Raw genomic sequence first — 20,533 nt, forward strand, 5'->3', positions numbered from 1 at the left:
TTCCCAAGAATTTCAGACTGATTATTGTGGCTCATGAGTGAAATCCGAGCACTTTGGGAAGCTAAGGAGGGAGGATTGCTTCAGCCCAGGAGTTCAAGACCAGCCTGGTCAACATGGTAAAACCCTGTCTCTACTTAAAATACAAAAAATAGTTGGGCGTGGTGGCATGTACTTGATATTTCAGGAGGCTGAGGCATGAGAATTGCTTGAACCCAAAAGGCGGAGGTTGCAGTGAGACTAGACTGTGCCTCTGCACTTTAGCCTGGGCACCAGAGTGAAATTCCGTCTCAAAAAAGAAAAAAAAATGCTTCCTTTCTAAGAATTTCAGATCGAACATGGTGGCTTATGCCTATAATCCCAGGTTTTGGGAGGTCAAGGTGGGAAAATCACTTGAGACTAGGAATTCTAGACCAACCTGGGCAACATAGTGACATCCTCCCTTTACAAAAAAGTAAGAAATTAGCCATTGTGGTGGCACACATCTGTTGTCCCAGCTACCTGGGAAACTGAGGCAGGAGGGTCACTCGAGCTTAGGTGATCTGGGCTACAAGCATCAGACTCCAGCCTGGAAAGAATTTTAGCTCAAATCTCGGGAGTGCTTCTGATTGGCCAAATTAGTGTCACCTGACCTTCCCTAAACCAATCACTGTGGCTATGGAAATGGAATATTCTGTCACATTGCAGTATATGATTGGGCCACCTTTCCAACTCACATCTACTGGGAATGGGGCAGGGATGTGTCCCTAAAAGAGAGGCTGATTAGCTTAAAATCCTGTGACCCTCATGAGACATGGTCTTAAGGCTTGGAAGCTGGAGGAAGATTCCAGATGACAGCACTTTTCAGCGTCTAGTGAGGAGCCACATACAAGCTGGTGCCTAGAGACGTCAGTATTATGTGGATTCTGGGGAACTAAGTGGACCCTGGAGTGCACTGGACACAATTACCAGATGTCACTTGCTGGTGGGGGCTCAGCCCTTTGCTACCTCTATGTTGAGCTTTCATTAGCTGAGTCTTCATTGGCTGAGTCCCCCTGGGCTCAGGGCACAGCTATATGGAGCCTGCCAAGAGCATCTTCTCACTGCTAGACTTTGCTTGTTGCTAGCCCTGGAGAAGGGCTGACAATCTTGGGGATGCAGGTCTCCAACTACTTTCCATGCTTTTCTTCAGCCAGGAGCACAGGCCATGTTTGAGTTGGAGTTGGGAAGTGGTCTCTGCCCCAGCACCCTGGGGTAGGAAATAGGAGAACTGTACAATTAGCAATTAACAGCTTTATCTCTACTTGCATGTAAGAGACATAATTAGCTGGTTCCATCTGTTACTGATACCTGCTGGAGTCAGCCATTCACACCTCAGCCAGATATTACAGCGAGTGGGTGGGCCTGTAAAAGAAACATTGCAAAAATAACTCACGTTTTGTTGTTTTAGACATCTTGCCCCTGTGGAGTCAGTCTCCAACTCTGCTCCCTTCAGGTGCATACAATTTGCTGTCAGTTGGCAAGGAAAGGTGTGAGCTAACGAATATGGAGGCTGAAGATGTGTGTGTTTTTTCCCAGGAGCTGAGAGCTTCAGTGTAAAGAGACAAGACTTGGTGCACCTTATGACAGTAATGGAGTGCCGTCTCAACTGGGGTCACATCACAATATAGGAGTTGAACTTGGATACTGGCATGGGAAATATTTTCAGAGGGAAAGCCCAATTTTGGAAAGACCAAAAAAAAAAAAAAAAAAAAAAAAAGAGCCAACAGCTGCGGCCTCTACATCCTACATCTGCTGGAGCAAGTGACTTGTCCAAAGTCACACAGCAAGGAAGAAAATGAGTTGGGATTTGCATCCAAGTCTGTCTAATTCTGAAGCCTTTTCTCTAAATCATTATCCATCACTGCTGCTATGTTGACATCATGGTCTCAACAGGCATCAGGAAAGGTCAAGACAACTTTTATTTTTTTTGAGGCCAAACAGCCATGCCCAAAAAATGAGGCACTTAAAAATAAATGTGCCCATTTACATAATTCATGCTTTTAATGTAAAAAGGTATGATGCAGTATAGTTGGGTTAGTCACAAGATAATTAAAGGCTTCATAAAGTTTTAATTCATAGTGCTCTACAAATGGCAGTGCCTGGGTGAAGGACATATACTCATCAGGGTCTCGATGGAAAGAAGATGGCATACTCAGAATAAGATTATTCAAAGAAATTTTATTTACAGACGTATTATTTACAGATGTGTGGTTGTAGAAGATCTGCAGAAGACAGTGGAATTACCTGGGTTGGAAGTAGACAACAGTTACCACCTCCAGGCTCTAAGGGACAAGTTAAAGTAACAGAGCTTTGTATGGCAAGGGCTTTGGGTGCGGCACTGATCTGTAGGGGGCTGCAGCCAACCAGGGAAACAAATAACCTTAAAGTGGGAGGTGGAACTCAATTCTGGACCAGACTGAAGACTGGCTGAAACAGGGAAGCGGCAGCACCAGCACCTCTCCATGAGACACGCCCACCACTGCCATGAGAGTTTATCATTGCCAAGACAGTACCCGGAAGTTATTGCCCCTTTCCATGGCACCCCTTTTCTAGAAATTTTGAAATAACCAATCTCTTAATTTGCATGTAATTAAAAGTGGGTATTAATATGGCTGCAGACCTGCCCCTGAGCTGCTACTCTCCACACACTGTTTAAGATGGGGGAGCCCTGCTCTTCAGGAGCAGTCAACCGAGCTGTGACACTGCTGCTTTAATACAACTGTCTTCTAATGACTGGTTGGCTGTTGACCTCTTTCCTGAGTGAAGCCAGGAATCTTCCCAGGCTAAGCACCAGTTTTGGGGCTTGCCTGCCCTATGTCAACTTGACTTCACAGCTGACCCTGTCTCTGACTTTCTATCAGAAGGAAGGCCCCTCTGATAGAACCAATAAGAATGTGGTGAGTGAGACCTCCAGGGAGTAACATTTAAGGAGGAGCTCACTGTCAGGACTGGGCACTGAGCACTTGCACAGCCCTGAGAGCCAGAGCCTCCTTAAATGTTGCACCCTCAATGCCTCACTCTCCCTACCCTATTCCCAGCCTTGGTTTCAGGGTCTGGTAACATCTACACAGCCTAGCCTTTAGCAGTCCTGACCAGGTGGAGAAGGGGAGAGAGAATCTACAGGAGAATGGAAAAATATCCAGCACAAAAAACAAGTCTAAAATTTAACATAAGGCCGGGAGTGGTGGCTCATGCCTGTAATCCCAGCACTTTGGAAGGCCGAGGTGGGCAGTTCCTGAGGTCGGGAGTTCGAGACCAGCCTGACCAACATGGAGAAACCCTGTCTCTACTAAAAATACAAAATTAGCCCATTGTGGTGGTGCATGCCTGTAATCCCAGCTACTTGGGAGCCTGAGGCAGGAGAATCGCTTGAACCCAGGAGGCGGGGATTGCGGTGAGCCAAGATGGAGCCATTGTACTCCAGCCTGGGCAACAAGAGCAAAACTCTGTCTCAAAAAAAAATTAACATAAACACTTTCCTTTTATCATATGCATCTTTCCAAGACTGTCGTATTAATCTTATTTGAAGAGAAAGTCCAAAGTTGAAACATGATCCCTCCTTTGCACCCTGTGATAGGCCGTGGTAGATCTCAGTCAACTGTAGTGACTGGAAATGAAGCTGCTTCCCTTTAGGGACATAGACAACCAGAGATAAAAGAAAGCTTTTCCACAGAAGGCCCCTCTTTGGCTTGTATTGCATTCCAGGCAAGCATCTTCCCATTCTCCCACTCTTTCGTGGCTCGCAGAACATTCATCTTCCCTTTCACCCCAGCCCACTCACTGGCTCCCACTGGCTTTAGCTCCTGCTACTTCATCCATTCCTGTGACCAAGCCATTTCAGACGAAATGAGATTTTCATTCAGTATTATCAGAGGCAAGGAGCTGAATTCTCCCATCTACCTTTTTCTTCCCGTGGTCTTTGGCCTTACTATACTTTGATTCCCTTGCCAGGCCATCTGCATAATGAGTTCCTCCTATGGGTTTCGTTCTGCCAATCTGGAAGCACCACCACCCCACATGGTGCAGTTTGGCCATCTCCACCCTGACTCTCAGCTAGATCTTGGCAATCATTGGGCCTTTCTTCCATTCATGCTCTAGTACTACACTATTTTAATTATTTCGGCCCTCTAGTAGATTTCAGTCATCTGGCAGAAGTAGTTGGCAATTTCCTATTACATCTTTTTTTTTATGTTGTCCAAGATTAAAAGTTTTTATGAAATTCTGCACCAAGAAAGACATCTGATGGGAATGTGACATGGATTTGGAAGGCAATATGGCAGAGTTCTTAAATATACGAGCTTTGGTGTCTGACTTAATCTAGCCCTTACTGCTAACCATTTGTTCTAGGCAACTTACTTAATATCTGTTAGCATCGGTTTTCTCCCCCGAAAACCAAGGATAATGAGAGTATCCTTTGTTGTAAGAGCTGTAAGAATAATAATTGTCTCTACACATTACTTTGTTATAAATTTATATTGTATAATAATTTTAGCCTTTTTATCCAGGGGTATAATTTGTAACTACATTTAATAAGGCTTATATACACACATAACTAGAAATATAGTTTTACAAGTAGGGGTTTTTGGGGAGTAGAATTTATTAATTTTTTTCCCCCGGTTCAATTATTTGGGAATAGAATATCTCTTTTCTTTATACATACTTTTTAAGTGGTGAGTGGCAATATGACTTATTTTTATTTATTTACCTTACATCTATCATTTTGGTTCATTTAAAAATAAATTATAATGTTCTTCAGACTTCATAGGTATGCAAATAAATAACATACAAATAATCACAATTTTGTCTCTTCCTTTCTAATATTTATGTCTGCAAACATGTTTCATGTCTTGTTGCACTGGCCCAAACCTAAGTCTTAGATACATGAACAACTCCAAGTCTTGTTCTGCTTTTCCTTCTTCTTCCCGCTACTTTAGACTCTTGCAGAAGATCACTGGGGACTAAACGTAACTAAAGGGCTTTAAATTCTATTGCAAAATACGCCCACTTTATTTCCAGTTAAAAAACCTGTGCAGAGGGTATGGAGCCAGAAAGTTCTAGACACGCCTTGTGAGTTTACATTTTTGTGGAGGGACCCATTCCCTTATTGCTTGCTCTTTCTTAGGCACACATGTGAGTGGGGGAATATAGAGACCACAAGGAGCTCTAGCTGTTGACAGGAGTTCGTCTGGCAATGCCAGCCCTCCGCACTTGGAGACCCTGAGGGCTCCAAGTCATAGTCCTTTCTGCCAAGGTTGGGAAGATGCCATTGGTCCTGTGACATGGCCCTTCCTTTTCACCTAGAGTAAGGAGGAATCTGGTCTTAGTTATCTCTTTGTCCAAAGCAATCTAGAGGGAACTTCTGGGGTCACTTTGAGAGAGTTTGGCTGTGTCTATCACAGTCATAGATTACTTAATGCACACCTGTAAGACCTAGAATTGACAACAGGAAGTATACAGAACAGTGCTATTGAAATGCAGCAAGTTAGTGAGGAACAAAAATGTGATAATCAACTTGCAAATTTACTTCAGACTGACCTTCACCAGATTTGAAAGTTGCATTCATTTGATAAAAAGTCTTATAAGGTATGCTGAAATATGTTTCAACGCTAATGTTAAAGATAGAAAATATAGTGACAATTATATCCAATTTGGCTTTTCATTTATTAAGAATAATGACTATTCACACCTGCAATGTTATTTGTAGAAAAGTGCTTGCAAATATCAGCCAGAACCTTTTCTTGCATCTTATCATTTAGAAAAATTATGTGTTAAAAAAAAGTCAGCACAAAATTTAGAACTCCAAACATCGGTTCATAAAAGGAGTTTTGTCTTTTTTAAATATCTTGCAACATAGTAAAATTCCTTCTTGAAATAAACTCAAACATTTTTCTTTCATAAATAATTTAAACTAAATCTGCCAGCTTTACATCACATGTTAAATGGGGACAAGTAAAAAATTTGTCTTAATGTTACCAAGATTGTAACATGAACTTTACAGCATACTATTTAATAATACAGTGCTATAATAGAACCTTTTATTAAAAGTTGCTTCTTTGTCAATGCTGAAATGATTCAGAAATTCCTAAAGGCCTATACTTGTTTGTTTGTTTGTTTATCTATTTTTTGACACAGAGTCTCACTCAGTTGCCTAGGCTTGAGTGCTGTGACGTGATCTCGGCTCACTGCAACCTCCATCTCCTGGGTTCGAGCAGTTCTTCTGCCTCGGTCTCCTGAGTAGCTCGGACTACAGGCATGCGCCACCAGGCCTGGCTAATTTTTTTGTATTTTTAGTAGAGGTGGGATTTCACCACATTGGCCAGGCTGATCTCAAACTCCTGACCTCAAATGATCCGCCTGCCTTGACCTCCCAAAGTGCTGGGATTATAGGCATAAGCCACCACTCTGGGCCCTACAAGAATATATGTATTTTTATGAGAGAGGTTCATGGGGCTGTGGGAAAAGTTTCTCCATTTGCTAGCTGTTCGCATTTGGGCAAGTTACTCAACCTCTCTGATCCTCAATTTTCCTCACCTTTCAAATGGGAAAGTGACACTGACTTTGCAGGTGTGTTGGAATGATTACATAAAACGTGTAAAGTACTTTGTACAGAATAAGTTCTTATGAAATGGTAGTTATTGGTATTGATTCATTCATTTAACACATTTATGGAGTACCTGCATTGTATCAGGCATGAGGTTACACACCTGAGTTGAAAGAATAAACAAGATAAAATTTCAACACTCTGATGTTAAATGAAATATGACAACAATTTTTGAAGTATGATAATTGAACAGGCTGGGTAGGCACAGTGGCAGGTGCCTGTAATTCCCACACTTTCGAAGGCCAAGACAGGAAAATCACTTAAAGCCAGGAGTTCCAGATCAGCCTGGACAACATAGCGAGACCCCATCTCTATAAAAATTTTAAAAACTTAAAACACTAGCCAGGCATAGTGGTGTGCGCCTGTAGTCCCAGCTACTTGGGAGGCTGGAGCAGAAGAATTGCTTGAGCCCAGGAGTTTGAGGATACAGTGAGCTGTGATTATGTCACTGTACTCTAGCTTGGGTGACAGAGTGAGATCCTGTCTCTTAAAAAAAAATTAATAAAATAAAATAGGTAATGGGACATTGCTTTTTGGCTAATTAATTAGGAAAATGAGACTTTTCTGCTATTCCTATACCCATGGTAGTGGCCAACATGTATGGAATGCTTCCTATGTGCCTGGAACTGTGTTGAATGTTTTACTAAGATTGTCATTTCAAAAACACACAAATTTGTATAAAATATTCACTATGATTATCATTATCTCTATTCTACAGATGAAGAAGCCGAAACCCAAAGAGATTCAGTAATAAATAAGGAGTACAGCTGGTACTGAACCCTGGGAGTTTGGCTTCAGAGAGTACACACTGAGAAACATAGCAAGACCCTGTCTCTACAAAAAAAGAAAGTTAAACAATGGGCTTGGCATTGTGATGTACACCTGTAGTCTCAGCTCCTTGGGAAGCTGATGTGAGAGGATTGCTTGAGCCAAGGAGTTGGAGGTTGCAGTGAGCTGTGATTGCGCCACTGTACTCCAGCTTGTGTGACAGAGCAAGACTCTTTCTTTAAATTAAAAAAAAAAAGAAAAAAGAAAAAAGAAGAAGCTGACTGGGGCAGAAAGGCAAGAACAGGGTGGAAGGAGTTTGAGAAGGGGAAGCAACACCGATGATGGTGTTATAGTATTTTAGGAGAAAGATACCGAGAAATTACACTAAGGGAATCCAAGAGAGAGGGGCTGAGACTAAGGGGCTACAGTTTGGAGAACAACCACAGGGTTAGCAATATATACCCTGTAAGTAATAATAGGCAGCACATGGAACTTTCCAGAAAACACTGACCTGGGGTGTCAGAAACATGATGGCCTTTGTATTTTGATACTGGCAGTTGGTTCTAGGGTTGGCAGGTATAGGTAACCTTAGAAGTATTTTACCTGGGAGGATGCTCTGGCTTGAAAAGTAATTCAGTGTATTCCTTCTAAGATCAGGTGAATCAGATCCATCTGAATAGATGAAGTTGTCTTCAGAGCATAGGGCTGTGGCATCCTGGAATCTCACTCCTTGCCAGCTGAAGAATTAAGGAGTTGTGTAGCAGGTCTGACCCAGAGTGAATATGAGATCACAAACTAGATAAATAGGAGTGTTTCTTTTAGGAGAGTCATTCAGAAACTCAAAGGCTAAAGATCATGGCCCTGACAAACTTATGTGGGATATGAGCTGGGAGGAACAAAGCTGGACTTGGAGAACCACGTCACTGATAGAATTGCAGGCACTTGAGTCAGGATATGAGTTCGTCTTTTCGCCAAATGCTAATGTCCTTGGCAGAAATCTCAAGTTAATGATGTTTCTATAGATGCTGAGAGGAATGCATATCAGTGAGGAATCTTCTGTTCTAAGCAGAAATAACTCAAAATGTTTCGGATTTTAGAAAGGTTGGGGGCAGGGGTGGTGAATTTCTTGACTCACCAGCAAAGTTCTTTGGGGTCTACTAGTGTTTAGGTGTGACTGGATCCAGGGGTTGGTTTGGACAAAATTGTCAGATCTTTGTCATTCCTTCCCTTTCTCTTTCCATTTCTCTGTATTGGTTCTGTGATAGTCTCCATTCTTTTCTTTTCTTTTTGAGATGGAGTTTCATCTCGCCACTTCTCTCTACTTGGGAGCTCTCTCTACTTCTCTCTCTGCCTGATAAATCGCTCTCTGCAAAACTCTTTGGGTCTGATACTTACTTACTGGTAAGCTCGCTGTGATGCCAGGGGCCTCTTCCCCATTCCTGGGGCCAGGGAGCCCAAGAACCTTGGGCACATCAAATCAGTGGGGAGCTGAGCCCTGTCCCATCCTGAGACTCGGTTACACTCCCAAAGCGCTGGGATAACAGGTGTGAGCCACCACACCCAGCCTAGTCTCCTTTCAATGGGCTACAAAGAAAGACACTTGTAGCTTCAGAATTACATAGTCCTTAGTACCAAGGACCTTGGAAAGAAGGAAAGAGTGTCTCTTTGCCAACATCTACGTGGGCTCTGATTGCCCCCAAGCCCACCTTTGGAGGAATTTGGGTTTTATGGGATAGGGTTTGCTGATTGAGCAGCCTGGCTCAGTGCTCACCCTTCTAGTTGAGTATGCAGGGGCCCTAGTTTCACAGTCCCAGTACATGTCAGGGAGGGACAATCCTCAAAAGCAACACAGTAAGAGTGGTCTATGGACCACCAGTATCAGTATCAGCTGAGAACTTGAACATTTCTGGGCCCTAATCTGGGCCCATGCAAGCAGAATCACTGAGAGCTGGGTGCAGAAATCTGCATTTGAACAGCCTTCTAAGTGAGTTTATGTGTGCTAAAGTTTGAGAACCTTTTTTCCATTTGTTGAGTCACTTTTACATTCTCGCTACCTAGTTTCTTCCTTATCTAGTTGTTGAGATGTGTGGTCAGAGCTCCAGGAAGACATCAGCCCTGTATATTTGGGTGAGACCTTTGTCTCTATCAAGTTGACAAAGCCAGATAAGTTCTTAACCCAGAAGGCATTATCCATTAGAGAAGAATCCTTTACTAAATATTCTCTCCTTTCATCTTGGCAGCTGAGAAAGAGCAGGATGTTTTTTAGTATTCTTGCTGGGTAACAGATATCACTTAGAAATCCATTTTGTAATCATTTAAACTGGTTTGCTTTGGGTCTATTTACATAATTCCATGAGACGCATGGGAAGAGAGGTGGTGTGTTGTTTTTCTGCAGCTGAATGCCTGGAAAAACCACTTTGTAAGGTAATTACCACTTCAGTGCTCCCCACACGGTTGGAGGGTGTTGTGAAGAAGTGTGCCTTCTGGGCCCAGGGCCACCAGAGTGTGGAAAGAATGTGCTTTCTGCCTGTGAAAGGGAAACAACACCCTTTGTGGGAAGCCTCTTTGCTTATATGCATAATTTGCATGAAGGCTATGGCACAGAGGCTTCAGGTGCATGGAGAGAACTTACTTGGGAACAAACAGAACTCTTTCAAGTCTATCCAAGTGGAGCCTCCGGGGGAGGAAGACTTGACCTCCCACCAGCAATCCTGGAGATTAGAGTCACTCTTGCTGAGCATCAAATCAGAGAGAGTTCTCCCTCCCAGTGAATACCAGTGGGGAATTTTAAGGTGAAAGATCTACTTCTTCAGTCCTACATGTGGTGCAGGATTTTGCATTTATGTCACATTTATCAAGGAGTGGTGAGCAGAAGATTATTCCTGAGGGCTCTGTTTTCTGTGTTCATCTAGACTTTAGATCTCTGACTCCCTTTTCACCATGCAGATTTTATCATTTTCCTGGCATTTTTCAGCCGCTAATCCTTCTAACCCTAATCCTACATAAAGCCCACGTTCTGGTAGCCTGTTTACACCCTGCCAGTATTTGAACACTGCGTGTATATCCCTGTTCGCTGTGCCCCTACCATATGCTATGTGCTAGTTGGGTACCAGTGACACAAAGATAAATAAGACACTAACTTTACCCTCATGCCACTTAACAAATAGGCTTATTTTAATACATGGTCTTGGAGCAAATGACTTGGAGTGGTTTGGCATTGCCTGCATCTAGAGCAGGGGTTTAGATGGAACCTCTTCTTGGGGCCCATGGACCCTCAAGGGATCAGTGGATAGAATTCAGGTGTTCATAGGATGGGTAAAATTACATGTTCATCGTTATTTATCCCTTGCTCTTGTGACCTTTGTGGTGGCCTTATTTATCTGTATGGCTTGCATTCCCTTCCTTCCTTCCTTTCCTTCTTTCCCTCTCTCTCTCCCTCCCTCTCTTTCTCTTTCTTTCTTTCTTCCTTTCCCTCCCTCCCTCTCTCCCTCTCTCTTTCTTTCTTTCCTTTCCCTCCCTCCTTCTCTTTCTTTCTCTTTCTTTCCTTCTTTCTTCCTCTCTGTCTCTGTGTCTCTCTGTCTCTCTCTCTCTCCTTTCTCTCTTCCTCTCTTTCTTTTTTGAGACAGAGTCTCACTCTGTCACCCGGGCTAGAATGCAGTGGCATCTGCAACCTTCGTCTCCCAGGTTTAAGTGATTCTCCTGCCTCAGCCTCCTGAGTAGCTGGTATTATAGGCACCCACCACCACACCCTTCAAAGTTTTGTATTTTTATTAGAGATGGGGTTTCAATATGTGTTTCAGGCTGGTCTCTAACTCCTGACCTCAAGTGATCTGCCCACCTCAGCCTCCTAAAGTACTTGGATTATAGGCATGAGCCACTGCTCCTGGCCTTGCATTCCATTTCAAAACAACAATTCACGGGTGTCTCCATAGATTAGTTAGATTAGGGTAGCCTCCCTGGGCTTGCTTATATGACCTGTGGGGCTAGTTGCCAGGAACCTGGGCTTTTATCAAAATGCCGCCTCACCTTGCCCACAATTTCTTCTCTCACCACAACTAATTACCATCCTAGCCCCTTATCATCTGGTTCCTCCTATCTTGTAATCCAATCAGTATTTCCACTTATGTCATATTGGCTTATTTTTGTTCATACTTTGAGGTCAGCTTTGCCCCTGAAATGTTGAATAAAATCTTATCTTATTGGCTCAGTGTCAACTCATTCTTGCCCCCGGGGCTGTCTACTGAAGGAGCCCAGTGAATGTCACCCCAAAATATGGCACCTAGGTATGCTGATTATTTTCAGTTAAAGACACGTGGGGTTCAGCAAAAGCCTGGATGAGGTTGTTCTCTGAAGTTCCCTTGTCTACCTTCAGAGACCAGGTTTTCCATGCCAGAAAGGTTTTTCTTGGCACTGGTAGGTGCAATTTGCTGCACCCTTTGGCTATGTAACCTGTTGATGGACATGCAGGCTGTTTCCAGTTTGGGACTATTGCAAATAAAGCTGTTACGATCCTTCATGTACAAGTCTTTGTAAGGGAATATATTTTTATTTCTCTTACAGATACCTACAAGTGGAATGGTGGGATCATGTGGTATGTATATGTTTAACTTCTTAAGAAAATGGCAAATCATATTCCGAAGTGACTGTACAATTTTCATTTCTACCAGCAGTGTATGAAAATCCAAGTTCCTCTACATCCTTGTTGACACTTGCGTGTTTAGTCTTTTAAATTTTAGCTATTCTATTAGGTACATAATGGTTCTGTGGTTCTAATTTGCATTTCTCTAATAACTGATGATGTTGAGTATCTTTTCAGGTGCTTATTTTACATCTGTATATTTCACTTGGCTAAGTATTTGTTCAAATCTTTTGTTTAGTTTTTAAAATAAGATATTTAAAAAATTACTAAGTTCTGAGAATCTTTATAGAATCTGATTACAGTCTTTTATCAGACATTTGATTAGCAAATGATTCTGTGGCTTGTCTCTTCATTGTCTTGTTTCTCTTGAAGAATAGGCATTTTAAGTTTTGATGAAGTCCTATTTATCAATTGAATCTTACACGGATCTTACTTTTTCTGTATTATCCAAGAACTCTTTGCCTAACCCGAGGCTGCACTTTTCACCTGTGATTTTTTCCCCCTAAAATTGTTGTAGTTTTAGATTATATATTTAGATTTATCGTTGTTTTGACTTAATTATTATTTTTTAAGTTTTAAAATTTCAATAGTTTTAGGGTTTTTTTGGTTACACAGATGAATTGTATAGTGAAGTCTGGGCTTTCAGTGTACCTGTCACTCAAATACTGTACTTTGTACTCAATAGGTGACTTTCTTTATTCCTCATCCCCCTTCCATCCTCTCCCCTTCTGAGTCTCCAGTGTGGGTTGTTATACTACTTCATATGCTTTTGCATATCCATAGCTTAACTCTCACTTATAAGAGAGAACAAGCAGTATTTGGTTTTCCATTCCTGAATTACTTCACTTAGGATAATGGTCTATCTTCCATTCAGGTTGCGGCAAAAGACATTTCATTCTTTTTAATGACTGAGTAGTATTCCATCATGTATATATTAATATATCACATTTTCTTATCTGCTCATTAGCAGATGGGCACTTAGGTTGATTCCATGTCTTTGCAATTGTGAATTGTGCTGCTATAAACATGCATGTGCAGGTGTCTTTTTGATGTAATAACTTCTTTTCCTTTGGGTAGATACCCAGCAGTGGGATTGTTGTAGCTAATGGTACATCTGCTTTTAGTTCTTTGAGAAATCTCTATACTGTTTTCCTTGGAGGTTGTACTAATTTACATTCCCACCAATGGTGTATAAATGTTCCCCTTGCAACACATATGTGCCAATGGCTATTGTTTTTTTTTTGACTTTTTAATTATGGCCATTCTGCCTGGAGTAAGGTGGTTTTAATTTGCATTTCCCTGGTGATCAGTGATGTTGAGCATTTTTTCATGTTTCTTGGTTATTTGCATGTCTTTTTTGAGGAATGTCTGTTCATGCCATTTACTCACTTTTTAATGAAATTATTTGTGTTTTTTTCTTGCTGATTTGCTCGAGATTTTCATAGATTCTGGATATTAGTTCTTTGTCAGATATACAGTTTGAGGATATTTTCTCTCATTTTGTAGGTTGTCTATTTACTCTGTTGATTATTTCTTTTGCTGTGCAGAAGCTTTTTAGTTTAATTAAGTCCCACTTATTTATTTACTTTTGCATTTGCTTTTGGGGTCTTTGTCATAAATTCTTTTCCCTGGGTCAGTGTTCAGAGAAGTTTTTTTTCTACATTTTCTTCTAAAATTTTTGTGGTTTTAGGTCTTACATTTAAGTCTTTAACCTATCTTGAATTAATTTTTATATATGGTAAGAGATGAGGATGCAGTTTTAGTCTTCTGCATGTGGCTATCCAGTTTTCCTAGCACCATTCATTGCATAGGGTGTCCTTTCCCCAGTGTATGTTTTTGTTTGCTTTGTTGAAGATAAATTGGTTGTAGGTACCTGGCTTTATTTCTGGGGTACAAGGCATGAAACAAAATTCATTTTATTTTGTTAATATTAGCTTGTGCATATGAATATCCAGTTCAGCATCATTCATTGGAAAGACTCTCTTTTTTCCACCCGGTTGCTCTTGTAACCTTGTTGACAATCAGTTGCTATAATGTGGGGATCTATTTCTGGACTCACTATTCCATTCCATTGGTTTATTTTTCTGCATTTATGCCAATACCATACTATCTTAATTATTATGGCTTTATACTAAGTGTTGAAATTTGATAGTATTAGTCCTCCTTTAGCTTTATTGACTTTTTTCATTGTTATTCTGGTTATTTGAAGTCTTTCCATTTTCGTATGAATTACAGAATCAGTTTGTCAATTTCTACATAAAAAGCCTGCTGAGATTTTGAATGGGATTTTGTTGAATCTACAGGTAAATTTGGGGTAAATTTACATCTTAAAGATATTGAATTTTTCAACCTACAGACTCTATATGTCTTTCAATTTCTTTAATTTCTCTTAGCAATGTTGTGTAGTTTTTTGTGTACAGGTCTTCCACATTTTTTTTCAGACTTATCCTTAAGAATTTCATATTTCTTTATGGCATTACAAATGCTATCAATGTCCAATTGTTCATGCAAGTATATCAAAATACATATGATTTTTGTCGTTGATCTTAGAGGTAGGCATTGCATTATTCCTCCCATTTTAGAAATGATGAAAATTGAGGTTAAAAACGTTGGTACAACTTAATTGTGGGATTGGAGCCTAGACTTGTCTGATTTGGAATACTAATTTAACTGCTTCAGTATCTTTTCTGTCTACTTACAAGCAGCCATATGCCTGAACATTTTCCAAACATACATAATAAAAATTTCACCTTCTCTTTCTGTGAAAAAAAAATGAACTTTTATTCTTAGAGTACATAAATTCAATATTCACCTGCCTGAAGGAAGATGCATACTTAAAATTTTTATGTTAGGCTCATTCTGTATTTTTGAGGATTCCAGCACACTTGAAAGGTTTGATATTTGATATCTCATTGTAAAGTATGTGATTTTTCTATCTTTCCTCTTTTAAAGCTTGTGTGTGTGTGTGTGTGTGTGTGTGTGTGTGTGTACTTCTTGGGTCTTCGACTGACTTGCTGTCTCTTGATGGAAACTAACTCACTAGAATTCATAATCTTTAGTTGAACTAAGCCATCAGACTAATTTTTGAGACTATGATAGTGAGATCCCTTAGCTGTTTTCCCCTGAAAAAAGATTCTCCTAATCTTTCTCCCTCTTTATACATCCCACTTGCATGAAAATCTGCTATTAGGGAGGTATTTGATACCAGTACCTTAATTCACGGGGTCTGTTTTTCTACATGAACTGCCTGGTAGAAGGGATTAGAATAAGGCATGCCAATATATTAGAGAGAACTCAGAATATCAACTAAAGTGGAGAGGAATTTTCTAAAATTATCTGTTATCAGGGTATAAAGTTAGAGGAGTAAAGCCCACCCCACCCAATATGTCCCTTCCTCGAGAACTTCTGCCTCTAATCCACAGGGATGGGATCGGGAAGCCATGTTTGAACCAGGCAATTTTGCTTCCATGCCATGGCTGATTAAAACAGGGCTGAACACTTGACCCTAAATAGAGCAGTGATGTTAGATGGACCAGTGATCGTCTTACTCCAGGAACTTGGAATTGGATTTAGAGATAGGATTTATTTTCTGCTGATTATTTTGAAGCAAGAATATGCAAATTTGGGAGATAGGGGGCAACCATATTTGACCATTTGCTCTCTAAGTTAGCAAAAGGCAGTCTGGGAGGTGGAATAAAGTAGATACATGGAAGAGACAACAGGCCATCTGGCCTCAGAAAGGGAGTGACAAAGGGAGAGAAGGAGGGAGGTTGGGAAAGAGAAAAAAGGAGGGGACTGAGGGGAAGGAGTAGGGAGTGAGGAAGAGAGAGAGGCTTCCTGCAGGATTTCTGATTGCTTTCCAACTCCTTGTTCCAGTCCCTTGATGGGAGGCTTGGCTGCACTCTCTGACCTTCAGTTTCCAGCCTTTCCCCTGTAGCATTTTCATTTCTCTCTTTGTTTTGAGACAACAAAGAGAACCTTGATGGAGACATATTTGCTATTCAGCTCCTCTCCAGTTGTGGAATGACAAATACACAGATATCAGTGAGCACACTGGAGCCATGGTTGGATATACATGGATGGGGACTACACACAGAAGTTTACTCCAGAACTGCCACAGTCAATTTGTGACAATATAGATTCCTTTGTAAAAGGGGGTGTTGGGAAGTTTTTGATCTTGATCCTCCGCAGACAGACGTGGTATCTATAGATATGTCAGCATTTCAGAGAGATGGCCCAGTTGGGGGTGGGGCATGGGACTGGCCTTAGATGCATCCACTTGGTAGGAGGGAGGAGGGTATCCTGAATGGGAAAATTTCAGGGTCGAGGAGGTTCAGTGATCTTGCATCACAATTGACAAAAATGAGGACTATAAGGGTCTGAAATAAAAGGGGTCAGGATGTTCTAACAGGTGGGGTTAAAAGTGATGTTTAAAAGCCTACACATTAGTAAGCACAAAGACTCAGCAGCAATGACCTGAATCATTGTTTCCAGAGGGATGCTTTATGATGTTTCATAGAAAGTGTTTTATGTTGTCCAAAGGGAAGACCAATTTTTAGCCTGGATTCTAAGTTAGACGTCATTTCTTTCTCCAAAGGGAGTTTCATATGAACCCTGTCTACACCAATAATCATGTAATATTGTTTATAGCAGAAAAAATTCATCTAGTAAAGCAATAAAGTTCAAAAAGTTTTTATAACAGTTCCACAAGAATATGAAATAACACATAAATAAATTTTAACCACTACAACCATGATTTCTCTTTCTCCTCCTTCTCCTTCCCTTTCTCCTTCTCTATCTGTTTCTCCATCTTTTTCAGTTGCTAATGTTATTAAATATGGTGCCCAGAACACAGGAGATATTCGATACCTATTATTTTTCTTAGACGATAACAAAAGGAAACCACTGACCTTTTTCTTTTCGTATTTCCCTTATTCCACTCATTTGCAACTGACCACATAGAGATGTTACTTTTTGTTTCTTTACCACTAGAAATTGCATCTTTGTGGTATGCCCTACAAAATGCCCCCTTTTGTGGTGTGTCTCCTAGTGGGATACCTGGAGAGAATCATTGTCATAGAACCATAGAATCTTAGTTAAAAGGGTCCTTAAAGGTTAGTTCCTTTCTAAAAGCTAGCATCTCTCATCTAAGCCTCTTGGAGAGGTATTCTTCTCATTTACTTCTGATTACTCCCAAGAATAGAGAACTTCCTTCAGGGCTGACTATCTTATTGGATGGCTTTGATTAGTTCCACTGACCTGAAACATGCCTCACTGGGAGCCTCTGGAACCACATGGACTCAATCTCATCTCTTCCTCACAATAGAAGCCAGCTCAGGTGTGTCCTATGAGTTGACTGTCTGCAGCGTACCTACTCTCTACTCTTCAGTCAACTACATCTTACGTGATTTTTGGACTCTGACATTCTGCTTATTCTTCCCCTGGCTTGTTCCAGTGTACACATGTCCATTTTAAAAGATATGTCATTTAAAATTGGCCAGCTGCTTCCTGAGCTGCTCAGATAGTGCAGATCAGGTGTGATTCTACTTGTCCCTTAATCTGGACAGTGCTCTGTTTATATTAATGCAACCTAAGTTTGAATTAACTTATTTTTTCTTTGGAGTCATGTAACATGCTGGCTCAGTGAAAACCCTGAAGCACTTTTCATATAAAATATTATATTTTCTCTTATTCCTGTATAGCAGATCTTTCAAACTTATGGTTATGAATCTACTGATTTCCATTATAAATGATTTCCTTTGTGTGTCACCAAAGTGTGTATTAAAAGCTTTCCATTAGTAGATCCAATGGTTCCCTGTAGCTTGTAAGATAATACTAATACTATAATGCTCATGAATGATGTAGAGATTCTCTAGCGACTTGAATTCTGGCATCATGACATAAAGTTTCCTCTCATTCTACACTTCAGCCATTTTAAACTATAAGCAGATCACCAAGGATATACTGCGTCATGTCTTTATATCAGAATGCCTACCATTCCTTCGCTTAGAATGTCTGTACTCCCATTGTGCACCCAGTGAACACCTACCCATCCTTAAAAATCCAGTTCAAATGACAGCTCCTCCATAAAACCTTCCATGATTTCACCTTCTACTCTCCTTAATAAGGCATAGAGTACAGTGGTCTTCCCTTTGCCAAGTACTTGGGATCACAGTTGGATTCTCATGCTAGGGAAAGCTACTTTCCTAGATTTATATATTCCCAGAAATAATTTTCTCCACTATTACTAATAGAGAGATTTATGCCATGCCAATCATAGAACTAAGGACTTGACACATATTATCACTCTTTGACATTACAATGAAGCCCATCCCCCACAGTGGATGCCATTGTGCTATACCATATTGCTGCATGCACAGGGCTTTTTACTGAAAGTGGCTGTGCTACTCTGTTTGGGGGTATTCTCTGGCATTAGAAGGATGCTCAGCCAGTGTTGTGGTCGACCTGAAATGCCACAGAGTGAACACCTCTGGACCAAAAATTAATGTCAGTTGGTGGAGCTATGCCTAAGCTCCTTGCTCCTTGGGTGGGACAACTCTGGTGAGTGCTGTACTCCATCTTCCAGAGGTCACCCAAGGGAATGAACACCAGTTGCCCATGACAGTAATCTGCTCATGTCTCATATTCGCTTCTCCCGTCCCTTTCTTACTGCCTCACTGTCTTACTATCACCTGCTACTATCATCTCCCCAATAAACACTTGCACTCAAATCCTACTCTCACCATCTATTTCAGAGGGAACTCCAAGCCAAGCAACTTTCTTTGGCACAAGGAAACCAAGGCTCACACAGGTTAAATGACTTATTTAAGTCTATTATTCCAGTGAGTGGCAGAGCCAGGATGAAAGCTCAGCCATGCTGAGAGTTCATTCTTATCCCTCCTGAGACCTGGGAGGAGAGGGATCTGGGTAAGTTGGTTCTCAGAAATACCTTGGAGGGAAGGCATTCGCAGGCTTGAATCCTGACCAAATTATCCCTTTCTGCCTTTATCTACCACTTGAAGATGAGCCAGTGCACAAGCCTCTGAAGGGCAGTAAACAGACACTGAATAATTGAATTCTGAACAAGCCACATTAATGCAAATATCTTACAAATTGATTTAATTGCATTCACATACAATAAAGCTGAGCTCTAAAAGGTCAGCTAGAAAGTGGGAAAGGACCCCTGGGAGCTTTCAGGGGGAGGCTGAGTTTAATACACATTCATCACATTTTATCATCTAATTAGTCCACACAATGCCAAACTGATAGACGGAGACTTAAGCCAGTGTACTGATTGATTATTTGCTTGGCATCTATCATATCACCTTAAGGCTGTCCCTATCATGGGCAAGCAGAAGTATTTAGTGGCTCAGCAAAAATGGTTGTGCATTTGGAGAAACTGTTTTCCTGTAAGGGATATGAGGCTCCAAAAACACTTTACCTAGATATTGAGGATATCTCTGAGTGTTACTATTGAATAGTTTGCTACAAAGGCAGTCACCAGAAACCAAATTTCCTTTGCTTCCTCCTGCCTGCAGAATGAATATTTATAAATCATGTAGTCTAACGAACTCTTTTAAGCTGTAAAATATTTAATTCAGGCAATTAACTAGTATCAGCCTTGCATGGAAATACCTGGGCAGGAAAGATGCTCTGGAGGATTTAACAGAAAGCGAACCGGACTCTGCAGTTTTATTCCATTGGGAATAAAAGTATGCATTTCAATCTAATAATTTGCATGGTGGCTTTGGGCTCAGGTGAAATATTGACTTGATTTTGTTCTCTGTAAGGATATGGACACTGACATTGACCCAGGATTTTTTTTTTTTTTTCCAGAGATATGAATCGTACTATGTTGACCAGGCTTTGAACTCCTGGCCTCAAGCAATCCTCCCATCTAGGCCTCCCAAAGTTCTAGGACTAAAGGCATGAGTCATGTCACCTAGCCTTGACTCAGGATTTGAATGGTGGGGTTGTGTTCAAGCTGGGGTCAAAATTATATACTGGGCAGGCACGGTGGCTCATGTCTGTAATCCCAGCACTCTGGGAGGTGGAAGCAGGCAGATTCCTTAAGTTCGGGAGTTTGAGACCAGCCTGGGCAACATCATGAGACCTCAACTCTACAAGAAACCCCACAAGAATCAGTCAGGTATGGTGGTACACACCTGTAGTCCAAACTACTTGGAAGGTTGACGTGGGAAGATCATTTGAGCCCAGGAGGCAGAGGTTGCAGTGAGCTGAGACTGCACCACTGCATTCACCACTGGCCAATGGAGTGAGACCCTATCTCAAAAAAAAAAAAAAGTACAAATTTTCTTATTTTATTCTTTAGAAAGTTGTTTTAGGGTTATCTCTCTGAGCCTTGGTTTCCTCATGAGTAAAACTGAGATAATTTAGTGAGGTGAGTTTGAAATAAGTTTATGTATGCAAAAGCCCATCTGAACTAAATTTCTGTAGAAATATGATTTATTATTGCTATTGGGGTATCCTAAAGCTCTGATATAGTG

At 41.0% G+C, this 20,533-nt stretch overlaps 1 protein-coding gene across 8 annotated transcripts in view; it reads left to right on the forward strand.

The window, feature by feature from the left end:
• HS3ST4 (heparan sulfate-glucosamine 3-sulfotransferase 4) overlaps window positions 1-20,533 on the forward strand; it is a 900,746-nt gene that overhangs the window by 204,138 nt on the left and 676,075 nt on the right. For 6 of the 8 annotated variants that reach the window (XM_078344971.1, XM_078344972.1, XM_078344975.1 and 3 more), the window contains one exon: window positions 11,948-11,978. The exons of the other annotated variants lie outside the window; for them this stretch is intronic. The gene's annotated coding sequence lies outside the window, so the exon portion shown is untranslated. The remainder of the gene's footprint in view (window positions 1-11,947; window positions 11,979-20,533) is intronic. 8 annotated transcript variants of the gene reach the window in all.

The sequence above is a fragment of the Callithrix jacchus genome, chromosome 12 (assembly GCF_049354715.1).
Source record: "Callithrix jacchus isolate 240 chromosome 12, calJac240_pri, whole genome shotgun sequence".
Classification (NCBI taxonomy): Eukaryota; Metazoa; Chordata; class Mammalia; order Primates; family Cebidae; genus Callithrix; species Callithrix jacchus.